Consider the following 21,585-nt stretch of genomic DNA (forward strand, 5'->3'; position numbering starts at 1 on the left):
TACCTCTGGAAATGTGTAATTTTACCACTTTTCTTGTGTAATGTCACTTTTTCAGTCTAAATTGAGGTAATATTACATAATAAAAGAGGTAATATTCAACCTTCCAAAATTAAAGCTTCTAAATTTACATTATTTTTTTCTGTGTAGTTGGAAGTATTTTGGTGCTTATTTTTGTTTGAAAAATTAGCATTTTTTTATAGAAAATCTGTATTTATTTATTACTGAACATTGTTTTGGATGATGATTTTTTTATTACCAAAAAGAGGGCTATTTTTCAACTATATTTCTCGAAGGGTGTAAAACGATCCAAGTTGATCCAGAGAGTCACATCAAGGTTTTTCCAGAATTTTCCATTTTTGTTATCACCCTTATGATCATTAACCTTAACTTAAAAGTTGTTTACAAACAAATCAAGTGTTTTTTTATAGGTCCAAGCTATTGTGTTTTCTATGTTTATAGGACCAAAAAATAAAAAAAATAAAAAAGAACCGTGGAATGGAAGCAAAAACAAAGTATTAATTGGTTTGGGTTAGATTGGAATGATGTTTGAAACCACTCAATAAAAATTTATTTTCTTTGTTTTATTTTCAGACTAAGTTGACTCCTCCAAACAAAAACAAAGCAATAATAGCTAACATTAACTGGTCGTAAGGTAAGTTTGTTTTGTTCTTTCAACAATTTTCATCGAAACAGTTCTACAACCAGTTTTCTTCGCTAACTGTCTTCACCATTAATCGCCCTTGCCAAAGTCAACAACTTTGCGTGCAAAACATTAAGAAACTTTTTGTCCGGTAGCTCGCGGCGTCCACCCATCCTTGAACATGATCTTGTTTGTCGTATAATGCTTCATACTTAATGGCTTCTCTCCGTCGTTATACCCCGCCCAAAGTCAGTCAGATTTATTTCCCCGATGGTATTTACAACTTACTACTTTTTTTGCTCTCTCGAAAAGATGATCCTCGAAAATGGGACCTTGCCCGGTGCTATGCCATAGAACGGTATTCAAGACTCGAGAATCGAATTCTTCTGGGATACTCAGTCCTTTTCGGGTTACGTGTAGTGACAGCTGTCAGTTTGACATTAATATTTTTGACAGCTACAGTGACCGGGGGTTGCTCAATCGTAGCGCTGATCTTCGTCACCGTACCGTACGACCGAGTTAATTGGAACTCCTTATGCTGGTCCTACCAGGACCGTCTCCAATTTTATTAAGAATAATCTCTGTTTCCCAAAGGTTGTCAACAAGTTTTATCAATTTTCAACAAGTCACGGTCGGCAATTTGTCCGCTTAAGTAGTGTTCCTTAACGAGATGCTACTTAATTTTTTCGCTCCCTGCCAAGCAGCAACAAAAGAAAGACCCTACTCCGCGGTAGCCCCCCTTAAGTACACGATAAATGCATGTCTGTGCGTAATTTAGTTACCGATGCACATCCTGTCCGCTTGGGGTTGGTGACATTTAGCCAACTTCGTAGAGTTTCACGCGCCGGCTTGGAAAAGGTGAAAAGTATCGCCATCAAAGGAGGCCACTTGTCTTGCGGACGATCCGATCCGCCAAGAACCAGAGTAGGCGGTGGTGACCCAGTAACACGGCGACAATAATGGGTATTGTTGGTTGCAATCAAAGTGGGCGCATCTTGCGCAACGAGAAGAATGCAGAAAGCAGGAAATGCCAGAATGGCGTCCGCAGCTGTCAAACACCCGTTATCGGGTAAACGCCAAATTAGAATGCGAAAGCAACCTTAATGACATTCTAGATTTGGAGGTGTCAAAAAATGTAAACAACTTCTACGAAATTGAGCTCCCTTTTGCCGGCTGCGGTCGGTGAAGGTGTTAAATTCAGTCACGTCCCGCGCGCCACCGCTGCGAAAGTGTCAAAAACGATCCGGAATGACAGCTCCTAGAACCGCTTGCGCAACAGGTAAAGGTGGCCGACGCGTTGATTACCGGTTGCCGGTGACAGACCGCAAAAGAAAACGAAAACAAAAGGACGTCCGTTTTGTGGCGTGATGAATATTTCATTTCTGACATTGACTTACCCCTCGGCTCGGGTAAAAGTGTGTGTGGAACAGAGTGAAGTTCGCTTTGATGACCTTACGGGCGGCGGTGCGTGTCTACGGGATTAAGCCAAAACCGGCCAGAACTTGTAAATTGGAAGTTTTACCCTGGCAACACTACTTTTCGAAAAAACGTGATTTCCGCGGCTGTAATCTGAGTCATGGCACGCTGCGTGAATGGTCGCGTGGTTGGTGACATTGCCCTTTAACGATTCGGCAATATGGCGGATGGGATTTCAGTGTACGAAATTTGACAATTTGGCGTTTCACATTTGACTGTGTTTTTTTTTTAAATATGTGTTTTTGTTTATGCAAAAATCGCTTTGTTTACCTGGTTAGTATAATTACACAAATGTCGAAGCTTTTTTTCGTGATAATGTTACCCAAAGAAACTTCGTTTAAAAAGTAGTCTGGCAAAATGTCAAATAAACGGGGGTTTACTGTATTGTTGATAAACATTTCTAGACTTTTTGAGTGTATCCCTTTCACACCTTATGTCAGTGCCCATCGGAGTAAGCGAGATACACTCAATGTTTACATTTGTTTGCAGTCTATCTCCCTCTTACTTGACGTGAACTGTCACTTGAGAAAAAGTGATAAACTGCTGTTTACAATCGCAGATTCGCCCTATTGAACTGTTACTACGGTGTTTATAGGACCTTATAAAAAGTCTAGACATGTTTATCAACATATTTTGCCAGACTACTTTTAAAACAAAGTTTCTCTGGGTAAATCTGGGTTGTGAATAAGCTTCAAAAATGCATTAAATTGTGGAAATCAATTTTAACTTTTCGCTTTTGCATTTTCAACAAGCGCTGGTTGTTGTCTCATTAAATCCTCTAGAAATTATACTTTAAAATAGTTTGTTTTGAACAACCTGCCCAGAAATCGTGTTTATTGACACAAAATTGATGATCTACCATTAGCTTAATTCTAATGAAATCACTACCAAACTCGAAAAAAATAATAAAAAAAATCGGGAGATAACGAGTTAGTGCCATCATCAAGAAGTTACTGGCAAAAGTTCAACATTTGCATATCAATCAGCGGTTCTCTTGCGCGGGGAGATGTCGCGCTGTGCCCACATGGAACGTCCGATTAACTTTGACAATAAATCGCCACTTTTTTTTCTGCTCCGTGAATCAGCAAGTGGGCTCATTACGGCAGGTTCGGTTAATCTTAGCCTCATCGGAAGATTAATTTCTTTTCCGCGCCAATTTGGAACTTGTTTCGGATCTACCTCGTACACATTGTATGGACTCACCTTATCAGCGACTTTCAAAAATCGACTTTTCTTCACAGAAAAAAAATGTTGTTCTTGTTTTTTTTTGTGGTTATTACCTCCCGTGAAGGCGTGACCGCAGACTTACCTTTTTACGTTCGAAATTAATTTAGAGTGTGGGACGAAACCTAATTTAAATATCAATAGCATCATCGGCGTCAGCCGTAGAGGTCGGGTGATGTCGTCGCCGCTATGGAGTGATGTGTAGAGTTCAGGAGTGCTAGTTGAAGGTGTAACTACCATCTCAAAATTTCAACTTGTTGTCATGTTTGAATAATCATCACCATTTTATTTTTGCTTCTATTTTTAATATTTTTTCCTCAAATCATGAATTTCCAAATAATTCTAAAACATTCAATCGGCACTGTTTAACATATCTGGAATGTAATTTAGGTGAACGGAATTCATGAAAGAAGAGTAAACGAAAGAGAAGAGCCCATTGTTCACGGGTGGCGAAACCTGTCTGTTGATTTGACACATAAGGTCAGTAATTCAGTAGCCTGAATCACATACTCACCGGTGTAAGGTAGCTTTGAGCTGCCGAAGTGTAAAATTTGTATTGTATTGTCGGAATCAAGCGGGGGGTTGGCAACTCTATTCCGACCAAAGAAAACTGACAACAGTCAACATTAGCACGGTTGTCAAATGAGAGCCCACAACAAAAGCACTAGCTGTCAAATGGTAGCCCATAACAATAAATCACTGTTTGGGATTTTGATTTTCAAATTAAAAAAAAAATCATGAAATAAACACGTGAATTGTGCTGCCGATAGCAAATTCTATCAAATTCTTGTAGATTCCATCCAAATATTGGCTGAAAATTCACATCGAAAAAAGTGATTTTTCTGTTTACCTTTTTTGCTTGTTTTCTTTTGGTCGACAAAACAGTGCGCCCGTACACTGAGAATCGGCATTACACATTTTCCAGTTTGCTTTTACACATTTGCATGGGACTTTTGAGTTCAACTAGCATAACACACTTCGTGTAACCATAATAATATGTTACTACCGGTAAACTTGAAAAAAAGGGTGGAAGTAACCCTCAAAAAGGGTTTTTTTCCTTGGGATGACAGATAAAGGGTAGATTGTTGGACTTCGAAGAGTGGACTGTAGTTTTCTCGCGGCGACCGGACGTTTCGGACAGGTGCAAAACACGACCTCTCGATTCAACGTGTGAAACTCAACTTGACTTTTATTCTGTATGCATGCGTGTGTTAGTGTGTACGTCAAAGCTGTCAAACCGCACAGGGTGCGTCAAAACTGCAGGCTGGGGATGTTCAAGTGTCAACGACATACTCCCGGGCGTTGAAATGTAGATTTCAATCATTCTCTTCGTACTCGTCCAACGCCTCGCTCCACAGCTCGTTCTCTCTGGAGTTGCGCTCCAACACCGAGATAGCCGGTTTCACCCTCGACCAGACATCGATCAGCGATCTCAGTATAATCGGCCCGACGTCGGAGTCGACGTACCAAGATCCACTTGTCACCGTTCTTCTGCTTGTGTACGTTCTGCTGATGCACTCTCCAGACCTCACTCACACCAATCATCCGTCTGCGCGCTGGCATCCCTGGTGCTGCCCTTCTTTGCTTCTTCCTGTCAGCACTCTGCTCGGCACCTGCCTTCATTCCGGGCGACGTCGGTGGGGGTGGCGACGACGATGAGGAGTGTTCTTCTTCTTCAAAACGGAACGCCTTCGGGCTAATCCCGTCGCGATCACACGTTCCGGATCACTTTCTCCGTTCTCCGGAAAGTGCTACTCAAACCTTCTTTTTCGAAAACGGAACGCCTTCGGGCTAATTCCGTCGCGATCACACCTTCCGGATCACTTTCGTCGTTTTCCGGACAGTGCTACTCTGTTTCAGCAGCAACGCGTCAATTTCAGCGTCTTGTTCCGACCGCGGAACGATTTCGTTCAAAAAACCTTTTTCCGAGGCAAAGGGGAGCCAACAACAGTTTGAACTGTTGCTCGATTCACGAGACGGCACGGCGTCACACTCGCGGAGTCAACCGACGAGTGCTCGATTTCCTTTTTGAGGTAAGGGCACCTACACCAACTGGATCCTCCAAGTTGATGCTCTTTCACTTGTTCCGCGACGACACGGCGTCACATTTGCGGGCACGGCCACAAATGCTCGGTTCTTTCGCAGCAACCGCTTTTACCCGAAAGCGCGTCACTACACCCGACCGACAGCAGCGATCGAATGCTCGTAAACTCTTTCCCTTTCCGAGGAGGGAAAGAGCTTCCGCCGAGATTCACTGGGTCTCGCGATCCGGTTCGAAGGACCATGTTGGACTTCGAAGAGTGGACTGTAGTTTTCTCGCGGCGACCGGACGTTTCGGACAGGTGCAAAACACGACCTCTCGATTCAACGTGTGAAACTCAACTTGACTTTTATTCTGTATGCATGCGTGTGTTAGTGTGTACGTCAAAGCTGTCAAACCGCACAGGGTGCGTCAAAACTGCAGGCTGGGGATGTTCAAGTGTCAACGACATAGATAGAACCCTTTTTGCGGGGTACTTCTGATTTTGAGTGTAGTTTTCAGTATGACTTCGTCGTGGTAGCCAGATACAAAGGATTCACTACATTCTGCTGATCTGAGCAAAGTGTTGGTATAAAAGGTAACAAACATTCCAACAAACTTATCGCTTGCTATCAACAACTAATCTGTTGGTTTTGTTTATGAAGCAATGAAGTGCCTTACAAACGACTTCATCGATTCGTATCGCAAAACCTGATCAAGGAATGCAAAACAATTTACAGCACCGTCAGGATTCGCGCCCAACAACAACAACGTCAATAAAGTATTTTAATAGCTCAGGATCTCCACCCTTTTCAGACGCATGAGTACCCTCCTGTGGGCTGTGGGTTCCTTGCTCTAATAACGTCCAGGTTGATATTTAAAAAGTGGCACGGAATATTGATGGTACACGCCCATCGTACTATCATGTTGCTCCTTGCTCAGGATGATAAGTCGTGAACGGGTTCGCAATCGTTCGAAATTTGTATTCTTTTTCTTCAGTACCAGTGAAGAAAAACAAGCCTCTTTGGCGCTAATAAATGGGCCGTAAATTTTATGGAACTGCTTTTATTGGTCACCAGCGCCGCCAGACGCAAATAAAGCTCTTAAAGTTTGTTTTTTCTCCTCTTAGTTATTTGTACTAGGGGGAAGATCTAGGATACTCGATCTTGCCAAGCGCGGTGGCACCGATGGGATAGAGCGATTAACCTGCCTGCTGCTGAGGTGGTCGGTTGATTAATTAGTGGCACGATATAAGGTGATGATTTTACGATAATGTCTGAGGTTGCATGGTCATGTTTGAGGTGCTCAATCAATGTTCTGCCTGTTGCAGTTTTTTTTGTTTATCTTAAAACGATAAATAAATTGATTATATTTTTTTCAGTTAATTTTTTTTTGCAAGAGTAAAAATTGCATTCGAAAACGCACTATTCATCAAAATACGAGCACGTTTTCTGAAATTTCTAATAATGCGGCATCCACAAATGATTTTTGGGCAATTTGTTGGTCTCTTTATCAGTCTTTGAATTTTGTCTTAAACGGCCTAACCTACTCTCTTCAAAAAGTTAATTTTTAAGGCATCAAAAAAAAAAAAAAAAATGGAGCATCATTATTCTGGTCTTGTTACATAAAATGACAGACCTAACCCAAACAACTAAACAATACCGTGTACACTAGGGTGGTCCAAATCCGGGTAACCCCCGGTGCTACCCTTGGGTCCTTAGAGATGGTTATCAGAATGAGCTTAAATTCGAAATTTAGCCTAATGATGGGTCAATCTTTGCTTTCAGGGGGTGGCACCTGGTGGTACTCGGATTTGGATCACCCTAGTGTACACTAGGGTACGTTATCCATTAGTGGACCCCTTTCCTATAGTGGACCCTCTGAAGGGTTTTTGATGAAAAATTCAATAAAATCACAATTTCAAGCGTGTTGTTGTCTTCAAATCTTTTATTTGGCATGTTCAGCATCATTTAAAACAATGTTGGCTGACATTGACGTGTCCTTTCAGCCAAAATAAGTGTTTTGAGTTCGATATCTGAAATCAACAACAAAACTGCAATCAGCAACAAAACAGAAATTTTCACAACAAAACTGCAATTATATTTTATGATTGAATCAACTATCTAATCATTTTTTGACTGATTATTCAACTTCAGCAGGTCGAAATAATGTAAGTTTAAGGAACTTTACTAAAATAAAGCGAAGAACTGCTAATTTTTGAGCAAAAATTAGAGGGGTCCAGTAGGACAACGAAAATCCAAACTTTTCCAAAAGTGGACCCCTGTTAATTTCACTTACAAAAATTAAGAAAACTGTGTATTTAAGCAAAAGTTTCTCTTAAACATACAATAAATGCTTGTTGTAATCAACCTAAAAGCATATTTTTTTTTTCAATTATGAGTATAAATATAGCTGTTTTCATGTTAAAAGTGCCAAATATGCTGAAGCCGAAAGAATTTATAATTAATCAAAACTTTAGTTAATGGTACTTAACTGAAGCATCATAGTTGCAGTTTGGAATGATATTTTATAATAATAAATCAATAACGAAACATTATTTTTAAATAAACATGCGTGGTTTTATCAGCAACTGTAAACAAATCTATTGTTTAGTTTCGGTCAATCATTTATGTAATTAATATGGAAAAAATTGCATCAAAATGACTTTTTTCAAATTATTTGTTTGTTTACAGTGGTTTTTGAAACGTTTTCTCTGAACTATTTCGGAAATAAATGTGTTTAAATGTCTGTTAGGTTGTTTTGTTGTTTAAAGCCAAATTTGTTTACAAAACATATTTGTTCATGATGAAAAGTGAGCAAAATCCATCTTTTATTCATTATATCTATCATTAGACCCTGGGTGATGAATAGGGAGTAACGTGATTTTCGAATGATCCCACTTTGTTTACATCTACAAACTAGGAGGCTGTTTAAGCACAAACATGACTTTTTTCTTACTGGTAAATGAGTTGTTTTGTGCAGGGCTGAGCTGTAGGTTAGTCGAGGTTAGTCGTCGACTAACAAGTTCTTTAACAAAAATGTCGCCCTCCTTAAACCATTTGGCGCCCTCAGTAGGGCCCAAGAAAAACTTTGCATTTTGCAAATTTGCCAAGTTGCCGATTTGTGCTGCGCCTTCTTGAAAAAGATAAAGCGCCCCCTCATGAAGCCCCAGGGCGCCCAAAATGCCATTTTTGCAAATTAAAAAAAAGAGCCTAAGGGAGAATTTTTGTGGTAATTGTTTTATTTTGTAATATTTGACATTTTTTTGCTTGACAATTGTGTGTTTTCAAGTTTCGTTCGGTTCGAAGAGGTTTTTCTTTTTTACGGGTGACGAAGAACTGCGACGAGAGTGTCATTATGCGATGTCGAAGATAAATATTTTGGCTTATTTTAGAATCCTGCAGCTCTTCCTGGTCCAGCGAAAAATCATCGCTAATTCTAGCAAAGCTGGTCCAACAAACAGAAAAGATTCTCACTAAATCAGTAGGTTTGAACACAGAATCAAACAATTAAAACAGCTTCTGGATGGTACAACCGCATCGACTCTATAAACAACTTCCATTCATAATTATAAAAAAATGACGATCTCGCCTTCAATGTTTTTAAGATTACTTGACTTCAACTTCAGGTCCACAAAAGCCAAAAAAAAAATCATTCTTGAAAAAAAAACAATTTTTGATCGATAACAATACTCTCCACTTTTGGCGAACAGTAAATTTGTTCCACTTTGACAGTTCAAAATTGAGGCCGTTTTGCGAACCACTATTCAGCACCCAGATTAGACCTACACCATGCATCAAAACATCAAATATCGGTTAAATTTGGTATAAAAATAACAGTTTGCCTATAGTGGACCCGGGTCCACAATCGGATTATGGACCCGGGTCCACTATAGGAAAAGGGGGTCCATAACAGGCAAAAAAAACTTTTTTTTCAAATGGCTATTTTTTCTGCTCAAAAACAAAAAACTGATGAAACAAATACTCAAAACTGTTCAAAACACTCCAGATTCCATTATGTTGTACAAATGGTTATGAAAAAGTGCTTAAAATATTGAAAATTTGTGAAAAATTTGCTTCGGCTCTACTAGGGGGTCCACTAATGGTTAAAATACCCTACAAATTGTTTTTTTCCAGGAAGGTTCTGTGTCCTATCCCTCGCCTAGACCATACCAAAATCCATGATAGCGCTGTCGGCGCTGTCAGACCAAATCTGTCAGACCAAGACTGTCAGACCAAAGAGCAAAAAGTAAACAATCTTGGTCTTCGACGTAGGTGCACACAAATCAAGAAAAGAATATTCGAAAAGAATTTTATTTTTTAAATTTCAATAACTGGTTTTGGGCCGCAAAATTAAATGTACGCCAGAAAATGATTAAACAGTGCGATGTCCTGTACACCGACAATTAAATAAGCAGTTAAAAATTTCGGTTTACACCTGAACAATCTTGAAATTATTTATGCGTATTTGTTTTTCCTCCCGTTCCATCATTCCCTTGTTTTTTTTTCTGCCGTGGTAAGTTTCCAACCGTTCAAATTGAATTATTGAATGATGGATTTAGAAAAAATAATTTCGTCTGTTTGTCTGTGGTGAAAGGTAGGTTGACCTCTCAATTTCGACACTCTAATCGAAACATCCTTGGTATTTCCGTTGAAAAAAAAAGTTGTACCAATTCATCACCGAAGGATTATTCGTCAGTCACCACGATTCGCATGACAAATATATTTTACCCGATTAAAACGGTAACCTGTGACTTAAGAAGGTACCACAAACGACAAAAAAAGGAGACAATCTTAAGGCGCGCGGTGACTGACGAGGCTGCCATTATCTTGGAAAGTGGTCTTCAATTTGTTTCCCATCGCTGGGGGAGTTGTTTTTGTGCCTGCCCGAACTAATAAACATATACAACCCCTGAACCGCGCACCGCACAAATCCTTGGGACAGCAATCAATTAATCATTCCCTGGAACTCTTGAGCCTACTTATTTTATATAAGAAAAAAATCTGGGAAGAAAAAGCGACAAGAACACGCCTCTGCACCAGACTTGAAATTTTAAAATGTTAATTGAAATTGCAATGATGAGAGTAATAGAGTTTTTTCCTAAAATAATAAATTTAAAAAAATATATTTTCAATCTCTCACTTAGACTTAAAATCTGAATTAAGAAATTGCAATGTATTTTTTTCCAAATGTTGAATGACCCTATTGGCCCTCAAAAGCACCGCGTGGTGAGTACGTGTGACATTATACATGCTAAAAAAAGTCGCATTTCGTCGATAAAGCCTGACTTCCCAATGCATCTTTACATTATGCGCGCGCGGTCGCACTTTACAAATTAATTAACGAACCTTATAAAGGTTTTTTTTTCGGGCTCGTCAGACCAGTGGAGTGGCAAGAGTACCTACAGCGAAGGATGAGAGAGATTTATTGCGTTCATTTCATCGCTATATTTCACTGGAAGTAGATGAATAATTCAACCCCACTTTGAACTTTGCAACTTGGGCTTTTTTTCTGTGAATATTATTTATGATTTACGCTTACAAAAGCGATTAGTGCTATACAAAAGCAAAATTCTATGATGCAACATCCACACCTACAATCAATATTACTAAATAGCCATTCATTCACAAAGTGACCGTCATCGTCCCCGATACCGATCTTATTTGCCGACTTTAATGAAACCCATTAAACTCTCTTACTTCCATTTGTTGTGCTTAAACGCAGAGAAGAAATAAAAGCTGCATGAAACGCCCATTTCGACTCTCCGCCAAACACCAATCTTGATTAATTGGCACTGTTCAAAATATTTAAGGCTCAGAACCAGATCTTGGCTGCAAACTGAAATGCATCCGAGTCGTGCGAAAACACACAAAGTATGTTCGACGATATGCCAACGATAAGACAAAACGCATTAACTTTTGTTTTTTGTTCCGGCCGAAGCATGCTTTACGGATGGTGACCCGCCCCCCACGCCTCGAAGGATTTCCACTGCGTGCAGACCCGCGCGCGCACGCCATCTATATGTCAATGACGAAGCGTCGCGATGACACTATCTTCGGCATCTCGCGAGAGAGGGGACCCGCGATGCCGCGGTCAGCTTGGGGGGTCAAGTGGGGTGCAATGGGTTATGAGTTTTAAACATAATATCTGAAAAAAATAAGTAATAGAAAGCAATCAGTTTTGCACACAAATACACAATCGCTTTTAAAATCATCACCCAGCAAATTTAACGGTCAATTTGAATTATTAGAAACTCACCACGGCCATTTTGAATGTACGCTTTTACACGGGTTTGACAGTTGCGTGAAACTGTACACGCAGAAAAATAAGTAATATTTGAATCAACAGAACGTTTTGTTGATTTGAAAATCATGATTTTTGTTGAATCAACGCTAAACGTCAAAGAAGCTTTTTCAAAACAACAAAAGACTTTGTTTGTTTCAACGCAATTTTTTTGTTGATTATTTTCAACAACATTTTTTGTTGGTTTAAACCTCGTACAGGCTGATTCTACAAAATATTTTTCTGCGTGTACTCACGCACACTATCACACATTTTGTGCGTGAAGTGATTGACGAAATTTGATAATGTTGTTCAATGATTCACGTTTGTTTATCTGTGTCCTGCATCTGTGTACTGCAGACAAACAGACTTTTATCACTTTTATATATCATCAATCAATAGTTTAACAGTCTATTTGAATGTTCGGAACCTCAAAAAAGCATTTTTTTTTGCGTTGAATAAGGATTTCACTTATAAAGAATCCAAATAATGTATGATTTCTTCAGAAACAAGTTTTTATCAATTCTTGTTTTGTTTTTGATTTGTGATTCAAAATAACAACGACTTTGTGAAGTCAAAAAGCGGTTCATTTCGATGGAAAAAATGTTGCAAAAAAGGTTTTACGATAAAATGTTTAAAAACAATTGACTTTTTGCCCAAATTTCATCTTGAAAGTTCAATGAAAATGAGATGAAAACACAAAGTTTTTAAGTTTTGCAAATAGCTTTGGTTGTTTTTATACTACGAAGAATTGAAAAATAATAAATACAGTATTTTTGAAAATACCTAAAAAATTTAAACATGCAATATGTGTATCAAACGATGCGAAACTTTGTATGTATTTTCGCATTATAAGTACTAAAATTTTCACAAAATACTGCATTTTATGAAAATCTACATAATATTCATTAAAAAAATTTAAAAAAAATCATGATTCACAATATGGATATCAATCGAGGCAGAATTTTTACTTCATTTGATATTTTTTAGAATTCGATTTTGATGTTAATTTACTAAGCATTGTTACTGTTTTAGAATTTTTGGAATAAAATACCCAATTTTTCCAAATTAACCTTATTTTATAATGATACGAAAATTTTCATAATTTTGATGCGAAATTTAGATGTATTTTCACTTTTTTGGATTTACTCAAAGTTTTACAAAATATCGTATTTTTTGTACCCTTTCAGGCATGACCCAATTTCCAAAATCCAAAATTTCCAAAACTAGCTTATAATTTTCGTATGATCACAAGAATCATTTTCCCATCATCATTTTTTTTTAAAAATATAGATCTGAAAGGGTTGAACGATGCCAAATTGTGTATGCATTTTCACTGTTTTAGAGTTTTTGTGGAATAAAACACTTTTTTTCAGACAATTCCGTATTTCACAAAAATACTCAAATTATCACAAAACATCGTATTTCATAAAAATATTTTTTTTTTCAAAGCTTGCAAACGATGCGAAATGTTGTATGTATTTTCACTATGTTGGATACACAGAAATTTTCACAAAATATCGTATTTTTTGTATTCATTTTCGCTTTATTTGATTTTTCCAGAATTGATACTATTTTTTACAAAATACCGTTTTTCATGATATTTTATTTTTTTTAAATAATTTTCATTGTGGGTTTAATTAATTCGATGGGCTAAAAATGACCCAAAAATCAAAATTTCCTAAACAAGCTTATAATTTTCGTATGATCATAAGAATCATTTTCTCATCATTATTTTTTTTAAATTCAGGCCTGAAACAATGCGAAATTTTGTATACATTTTCACTGTTTTAGAGTTTTTGTGGAATAAAATACTATTTTTTCCGAAAATTCCGTATTTCATAGAAATACTCTAATTATCATAAACACCGTATTTCATAAAAATAATAAAATTTTAAAAATTTACAATGTGGGTATCAAACGATGCGAAATGTTGTATGTATTTTCACTACTTTGGATACACTCAAATTTTATCAAAATATCTTTTTTTTGTATGTATTTTTGCTTTACTTCATAATTTTCCAGAATAGATACTTTTTTACTACTAAAGAAAGGTATAGGGTTTGCTTTTGGTTCCGACTCCAAATCAAGCTTCGTTCCCAAATCATTTCTCGAGTTTAACAAAATACCGTTTTTCATGAAAATTGCATTTTTTTAAATAATTAGACGGTATTAAACGATGCGAAATTTTGTTTGCGTTTTCACTGTTTTAGAGTTTTTGTGGGATAAAATACATTTTTTTCCGAAAATACCGTATTTTATAAAAATACTCAAAATATCACGAAACACAGTTTTTCATAAATATACTTAAATTTTCATAATTCACAATATGGGTATGAAATGATGCGAAATTCTGTATGTATTTTCACTTCATTGGATACATTAAATTTATAAAAAAACCCATATTTCATAAAAATATTCAAATTTCCCCGAAATAATGTATTTAATGAAAAATACTGCAATTTTCATAATTTATAATATGGTTATTTACAACTAACGATGCGAAATATTGAATGCATTTTCACTTTATTGGATATTTTTAAAAAAATACTTGTTTTTACAAAATACCGTATTTCCTTAACATTTATTAATTTAATTAATTTGCAATATGGGAACCGTACGATACTAAATTTTGATTACTTTTCTATTTTATTAGATTTTTGTAATATCGAACGTGATGACGTTTTATGTTTTCACTTTTCACTTTATAAGAGTATTACCGTCATCAGGGGTGACATTGGGTCTGGGGGGTGAGATTGGGTCATACAAATTTCTGCATTTTTGTATGACCCAATCTCACCCCCCAGACCCAATGTCACCCCTGATGACGGTACACAAAATATGGTATTTTGTAAACATATTAGGCCGCTGCAAATATTTTTTAAGTTTATGTCTTTCGATTCCAAAGTCAGAGGGGGCAAAAATTAAAAAAAGAATATAAATTTAAATGAGGTGGCATGGATTCAACATTTTAATGAAAAAAAGTGTTTTCAAATGCGTCAGATACTCGAACCACGAAAAAAATATTTGCATGAAATGCATTTTTTTTTCAATATTCCGTCACCGCCATATTGACCGCCATCTTGGATGTACAAATTTTAAATCACTTTAGCGTAGTTTAGGGGTCATACTTAAGCTCCACAATCAAAAATTAGTTAACGAAAAAAATGTTTTTTTGTGATTCGATTATCCGAAGTGAATTTACATAAAATTTGAAAAATATTTGCAATGGCTTAAGTATTTTACAAAAAAACTCTCATACATTTAAAATGCATACAGAATGTCGCAGCGTATGATATCCATATTGAAAATTATGACAATGTTAAAAAATGTGGTATGTTATGAAAATTTTAGTACTTATATTATATTCACTAAAATTAAATGTGGTTTTTGAATGTTTGCAAAAATTGTTGAATATTATAAACTTTACTTGTTTTACCCAATTGCCCGACACCGGTTTCGTGGACCACCAGTCTGGGAGAGGTCGCGGGTCGCGGTCCACGTCGCGTTCGATGCCGTCCGGTAGTGGATCATCATCAGCCTCGGGACCCTGAGAGGACTCGCCGACTCTCTGCGTTGACCACTTCGAGCGATAATGTCGTCGCATAAAGAAACGATTACGCGGGTTAATTTATACGGCTTACCGGGCGCGCAGAGAGATTATACGCCTTTTCTTGGGGCTCTCTCTCTCCATGTCGGAGCTTATCTCCTTCCGTGGCGTGTAAAATTATTAATCGATTACAATGGAACAATTATTGTCCGCGATATTTTAATATTAAATTACACGCTGATTTATGAGGAAATTGGCGGGTTGTGGCCAATGCGCGCAGTCCTGGGTGATCTTGAGGTCTACCCTTCTTTTATTTTGTTCTGTTCTGTTCAAGTCCCAAGTTATTAGTGTATAATTTTAGCCCGTGTGCTAATTGCACGGATTAATTGATAACGTACGGTTATGCTCTGCGGCTGGAATATTAAAGTGCGGCCTCCTTTCACGGTTCTTTGCTTTACGACGTGTTTCGATAACGATATGCGATTATCGGAAGATAGTACGTTATTGACTTTGGTTCCGCCGCGTCTGGGGTGTACTTTCAATGTCATTGGAATAATTTTTATAAGCTAGTTTTTTTGGTCGGTCAAATTGTTATAATTATTATAATTGACTTCAGAATAAAAGACAGATTTTTATAAATTCGTTCATCCGTTCCAATAAGCTGCACAGACAGGTTCGACCACCATCGATCATTGCATCGAATATCCCATTTAAGAATTTGCCAAGAGAACGACAGTTCACTGCACCTCTTGTCTCACTTCGATGACCAGTGCAAATACATCAGAAAAAAAATACCCGGTTTACTGACGTCGCAAGCCGGCCCCACATTGAACCTGACACTTGTCAGAACAACTGGCACCCATCTCTCGATCAGTTTGTTTAATTGATCCAGAAGGATTCTCCGAAGGAGATCCTTTCCTGGCGGGGACGTTTTCCGAAACCCGTTCCGAAACCTGTAATTCTGGAACGACTAGAATCGAGTCCGATCACCCACAGCAATCCCGCGATAGATCGCTAATCCCGCAGGGATTTGTAATTGACGTTAAAACAATCAAATTCTTATCGTTTTTACGTCAATTTATGGCAATCCGACAAAGCGAGATTAAATCGTTAAGCGGCGCGCGTTGGCTCCCGCGATCTAGATCTGGCGCAAGCCAGCTGTACGAGTCTAATTTGACAACTCGCTGACGTCCACGGTAGTCTTCCGCAAAGGGGCTATGCAGTGTCGTTGGAACGTTAATGAAGCATCCAGTGCGGGCTGAACTAAAACCAGAGAAAAAGAAGCTCGGAAATCGGAGCAAGAACAAAACAAACGACATTTTGTGCATGCCAAGGCGGAGGAGTGTGACCGCGGGACGTGATAAGAATTGAGCCAAGAGTTGCGTTCGTATACGCAGACGATATTCATAGTGAACGGTTTCTTGCGGGTTGTAGGGTAAATGGTGCTTATTTCGAACTAACTTTTAAAATTATGGTGAAACTTTTTCGAGAGGTTCAAATTAGGTACCCTCACCCTAACATGTTTGTTTCTTCCTACGCACATATCTTGTTAGTACGAACGTTCTTGGCGGGTGCAAAAATCCTTGTTTTCAATCGTGTAGAATATGCTGTTGTGGCAATGTGGCCGTTTACGGCCTTTCACTTTTGGTTTGGACACTCTTTGTACCCTCTTTGGATTGCAGATCTTTAATTGAATTATAAAAAGTATATTGTATGGTTCTTCGACCAATTGTTTTCCATGAGATAGTCCCTTGGGGTACTCCAGTTAATAGCATTGCTTTGTTAATATTTTAAGTCACAATTAAAAGTTAATTGGATTTTATGCATTTTGTGCAATTAATTTTTAAAATTAGATTTATGCTATCATAAAATTATCAACCACAGTTGTGAAAACTATGGAGAAAAAATTTCGAAATGGAATGTTTTAAAAACAATTTTCATCCGATATTTTATTCGACAGTAAAAAAAGAACCATTGCACAGTGGATAGAGTTGTAATTTTAGATCATTTAAAATGTGTGTATTTCAAAATTTGTCAATTGTAAACAACATGTTTGTTGATCGATAAAATTATCGTCGATAATATTATCGTCTAACGATAACGACAATGGTTATCGTCGGGACGATAACGATAATCTATCCTTATCGCTATCGCCATCGCCGTGATGGATGATAACTAGTTTTTTAAATTTTGAAAAATCTACTTAATTCAAACATATTATGCAATATTTTCAATGCTTCCACTAAGAATATATTTTTTGAAAATATAGTAAGTTTAAAAGTATGAATACTCAAATTGTTCTCAAAATACCGTATTCTTACGAAAGTACTCAAATTTTCATAATTTGAAAAGCGTCATTGTACTTTTTCACTTTTTTTTATAATTCTAAAATTTCACAAAATACCTTTTTTATTCGGAATTACTAAAATTTTCAAAATTTGCAATATGGGTTTCAAACGAAGCGAAATTTGTTAAATAAAAAAGTTAAAAAATTGAAATGACCGGCCACGGTATCAACATTTGAATGGAAAAAGTGTTTTAAAATGTATTATACACCTGTCCAATTGTTTTGCAATCATTAATTTCCAATAATTTTAAGTACTGACAAAAAAATATTTTTGCGAGGAAAAAAAGTTTTTACGGTGCTGTACATTGTAAATTCATAAAAGTTTAAAATATTGTTAACGAGCCCAAACATGCAAATTACGATTATCAATGCAGAAAAAGGCATTTTAGATTGGTCTCAGTCGATTTGACTTCTATATCCATTGAAATGTTGATGTTTTTTGAAAAAAAAAATTTTTTTTTGCCCCCTGATTTTTGGGACCAATTTTGAAGGTCATAAACTTTGAAAAATATTTGCAACGGCCCTAATTCAACCACATCATGTTATATTTTCAATGCTTCCGCTATGAATATATTTTTTGAAAATATAGTAAGTTTAAAAGTATGAATACATAAAATTGTTCTCAAAATATCGTATTTTTTCGAAAGTACTAAAATTTTCATAATTTGCAATATGGGTATCAAACAAAGCGAATTTTTTTAACTTTTAATTTTTTTTTAAATTTTACAAAATACCGTATTTTTTATGGAAATCCTCCAATTTTTTAAAATTTGCAATATGGGTTTCAAACGAAGCGAAATTTGTTATTCATTTTCAAATTATTAGGGTCGCTTTTGGAAAATACATACCAAAACTTTTCACAAAATACTATATTTTTCGAAATTACTAAATTTTTTATAATTTCAAATATGGGTATCAAACGAAGCAAAATTTTGTTTGCGTTTACACCTTTTTAGAGATTTTTCACCTTAAAAAGGTTTTTTTTGGAAAATACAAAAGAAAATCCTAAATACCGTATTTTTTGAAAATACTTAAATCTAAGAAAAATTAAAATATTGGTACTTTCAAAAAAATACGGTATTTTTTTGAAAATTTAGTGTTTAAGTATCCAAAAAAGACTCTAATAATTTGAAAATGCATAGCAAATTTAGCTTCATTTGATACTTATATTGCAAATAATTTGAGTATTTTTGAAAAGATTGGGAATTTTAAAAAGTTTTAAGTTTAAAAAAACTTTAATAAGGTGAAAACAAATTATGAAAAAAACATGCAATTTCTTTGTGATTTCTCTATTTTTATGATTAAAAGTCTAAGCCTACGCCTAAATAGCCTAAGATATTACAAATTGATGGATGGAATAAAAAAATACAAAAATCATTAATAGTGTTTTTTTGAAAAGGGCTCCAAATGTCAACATTTTCAAAAACCGAATGCGGAATTTTTTTCTCTCCATACAATTTTACATAAAGGTCTCCATAATGACCATTATCCCAAATCCAATCCTTGTGAAGTTACATAAGTTTTTTTAAAAGTTGAACAAATAAAGGTTTATGTAATTTTTTTGGCAATGTTGCCAAACTTTTCTCGTAATGTTTTAGTCTCGAAAAAAATAAAAAAGACCAATTTTAAAAATAAAAGATAAATAAAAAAAAATACAAGCCATAGTGTTGACATTAAAATTGAAAAAAGTGTTTGAAAATGCATTTTAAACCTGCCCAGTTGTTTTCCATTCGTTATTTTTTAGAGTCTCCTACGTTTGGCGGAGACTCGAAAGGCGAAATCACAAAAGGCGAAAATTCATTAGGCGAAATGTATCAAAAGGCGAAAACCACATAAGGCGAAAAGCACATGTGGCGAAAAAATACCCAAAGTACGCGCCAGGTGGCCGTGTGCATCTCGGCCGCGGCCTCGGTGCACACGGCCACCTGGCGCGTACTTTGGGTATTTTTTCGCCGCATGTATTTTGTATAAAGCATTTCCTCTAATATTCCTGTTCTTTTTTCAAATAATTTTTTACAGATTTTACATTAATGATGTTACAATCAGAATTATTTTGTTCTGTGTTAAAAACCATTTTTTAGACCAAAACAAACCTCTCTAGATAATATATTATATTTGGTTCGCCAAAGTCAGATTCCCCTTGAGTGTAGCAGCGTACTAAACTTCCAGAAGTCGTGTGTTCGTTGCACATACCGGAATGGTAAAGAGTTAAACATGCTTAAACATTACACAATACAACTACAGATCAACTAAACCACGTAAAAGGGCCAAAACGAAGTCTTGAGTTTTAAGGTCCGATTATAAAGATAATAAACATATGAAACACATTTTAAAAAATAGCCTTTTAAAAATACTCTAGATGTGTAAACAAGCAATACATCCACGAACGAGCTGGATGGATTGTTTGTTTACACTTTGTACTTCATTGTCGGAGAGAAAGGAAGAATCCTAATCAAATAATACTTTTTCGCCATTTGATCCATTTCGCCTTTTGTGCTATTTCGCCTAAAGTGGTGGGTCTACTTGTTCGCCTTTTGAATTTTCGCCTTTCGAGATCTCGCCTATTCAGTTATCGCCTTTTGTGGCAATCCCATTTTTTACAATATTCAAGTATATGAGAAATTTGTTTTCGTCAAAAAAAACTTTTTGCAGTACTGTTGAATTTCACAAATAATCAAAATATGTTTGATCGATCCTAGACTGCTAAATATGATTTAAAACGCAGGAAAACACATAAAATTTAAATTATTTCTGCAATGGCCTAACTCTTTTCACAAAATGTTAAATGATAAAAAAAAACATTGAAAATGTATTCCAAATTCAATTTTAGAAATCATTTTTAAAACCATCATCAGGGGTTACAATGGGTCTTGGGGGTAAAAATGGGTCACACAAATTTCTGTGTTGTCACCCCTTATGAAGGAAGTTAAACAAAGTTCGCAATCAAAAAGTACTTTAGCCATTTAAGGGTTAATTTTGGAATTGATCTCCAGATTTTTTTTTCAGATAGCCGAGAAATTCTTTGCAATTGCCATTTTTGATATCTGAAAATTAGAAAATTCTTGCTGTTTTCCAATTATCAATTATCAATTATTATAAAACAAAATCTTTGTAAAATTCATAAGTTTGGCAGGTTAAGGATTCGGTCCTATTCCCATCCAAATTTACTTTTTCTCACTATTTAAACAAATTATTTTGCAATTTTGTGATTGAAAGTTGCTTGCTCACTTTGTATTGAGCTATTTAGGCTGGTATACATTTTATTTGAAGTTTTTGTCGCCCACCCCCTTTGAAATTGGCTCGAAAAATCAGGGGGGGGGGGGGGGGGAACTTTTTCAAAAAACATCAAAATTTTTATGGAAATTTATGTGCAATCAGTTGAAATCAATTTAAAATGTATTGCGGATCATTTATAGCATGTTTGGGTTGATTTTAAAATCTTTTGAATTTTAAAAATTTCGATCTTAAAAATTCGCAAATAGTTTTTTCTTGTTGAATTCATTGAATTCAGTTGAAAAATCTCCCCTAGAAGATGTTATTGAACGTCAAAGATTCTTTTTCTTACGGGCAAATTTGCATTTGACATATAAAAGTTATTAAAAATTCTGTTTCCAAAATTGCAGCCATTTTTTCCGGGAACCAAAAACCCTCTAATGAGAATTCTAGCGATGATAAGTGTACGCTAATAAAACCCGAAAGCTGAAACCACAAGTCATCGTCCCACAAAACTGGCGTCACAGCGGGTCTAGGAATCCGCACATTACGGTGATTAAAAGTGCGAAATGTCCGTTACTAATCAGGCGCTCCATGTGAGAGTTGGATTCGTAGAGAAGTTCCGCCGGTTTGATCGCCTGTGAGTTATGACCCCACTAAAAAGTTATGTAAATTCAGTTCACAACGCAACCGGCTGATCCCGGCTGAAATATTCCAAAGCATGATTAATACCTTTATTTTCTCAAGTTTCTCGGAGAGATGGTCTATAATGATTCACGGTGAGGAGATTTACATAACATTTCAATAGAGAAACTAGCCGAACTGGCTAGATT

General features: G+C 36.2%; 1 protein-coding gene across 1 annotated transcript in view; it reads left to right on the plus strand.

Moving 5' to 3' along the window:
- Positions 1 to 589: 589 nt before the first annotated feature.
- LOC6050461 overlaps positions 590 to 21,585 on the plus strand; it is a 64,496-nt gene continuing 43,500 nt past the window's right edge. The window contains exon 1 of the mRNA XM_038248535.1: positions 590 to 652. The gene's annotated coding sequence lies outside the window, so the exon portion shown is untranslated. The remainder of the gene's footprint in view (positions 653 to 21,585) is intronic.

This window comes from Culex quinquefasciatus, chromosome 1, assembly GCF_015732765.1.
Source record: "Culex quinquefasciatus strain JHB chromosome 1, VPISU_Cqui_1.0_pri_paternal, whole genome shotgun sequence".
NCBI lineage: Eukaryota > Metazoa > Arthropoda > Insecta > Diptera > Culicidae > Culex > Culex quinquefasciatus.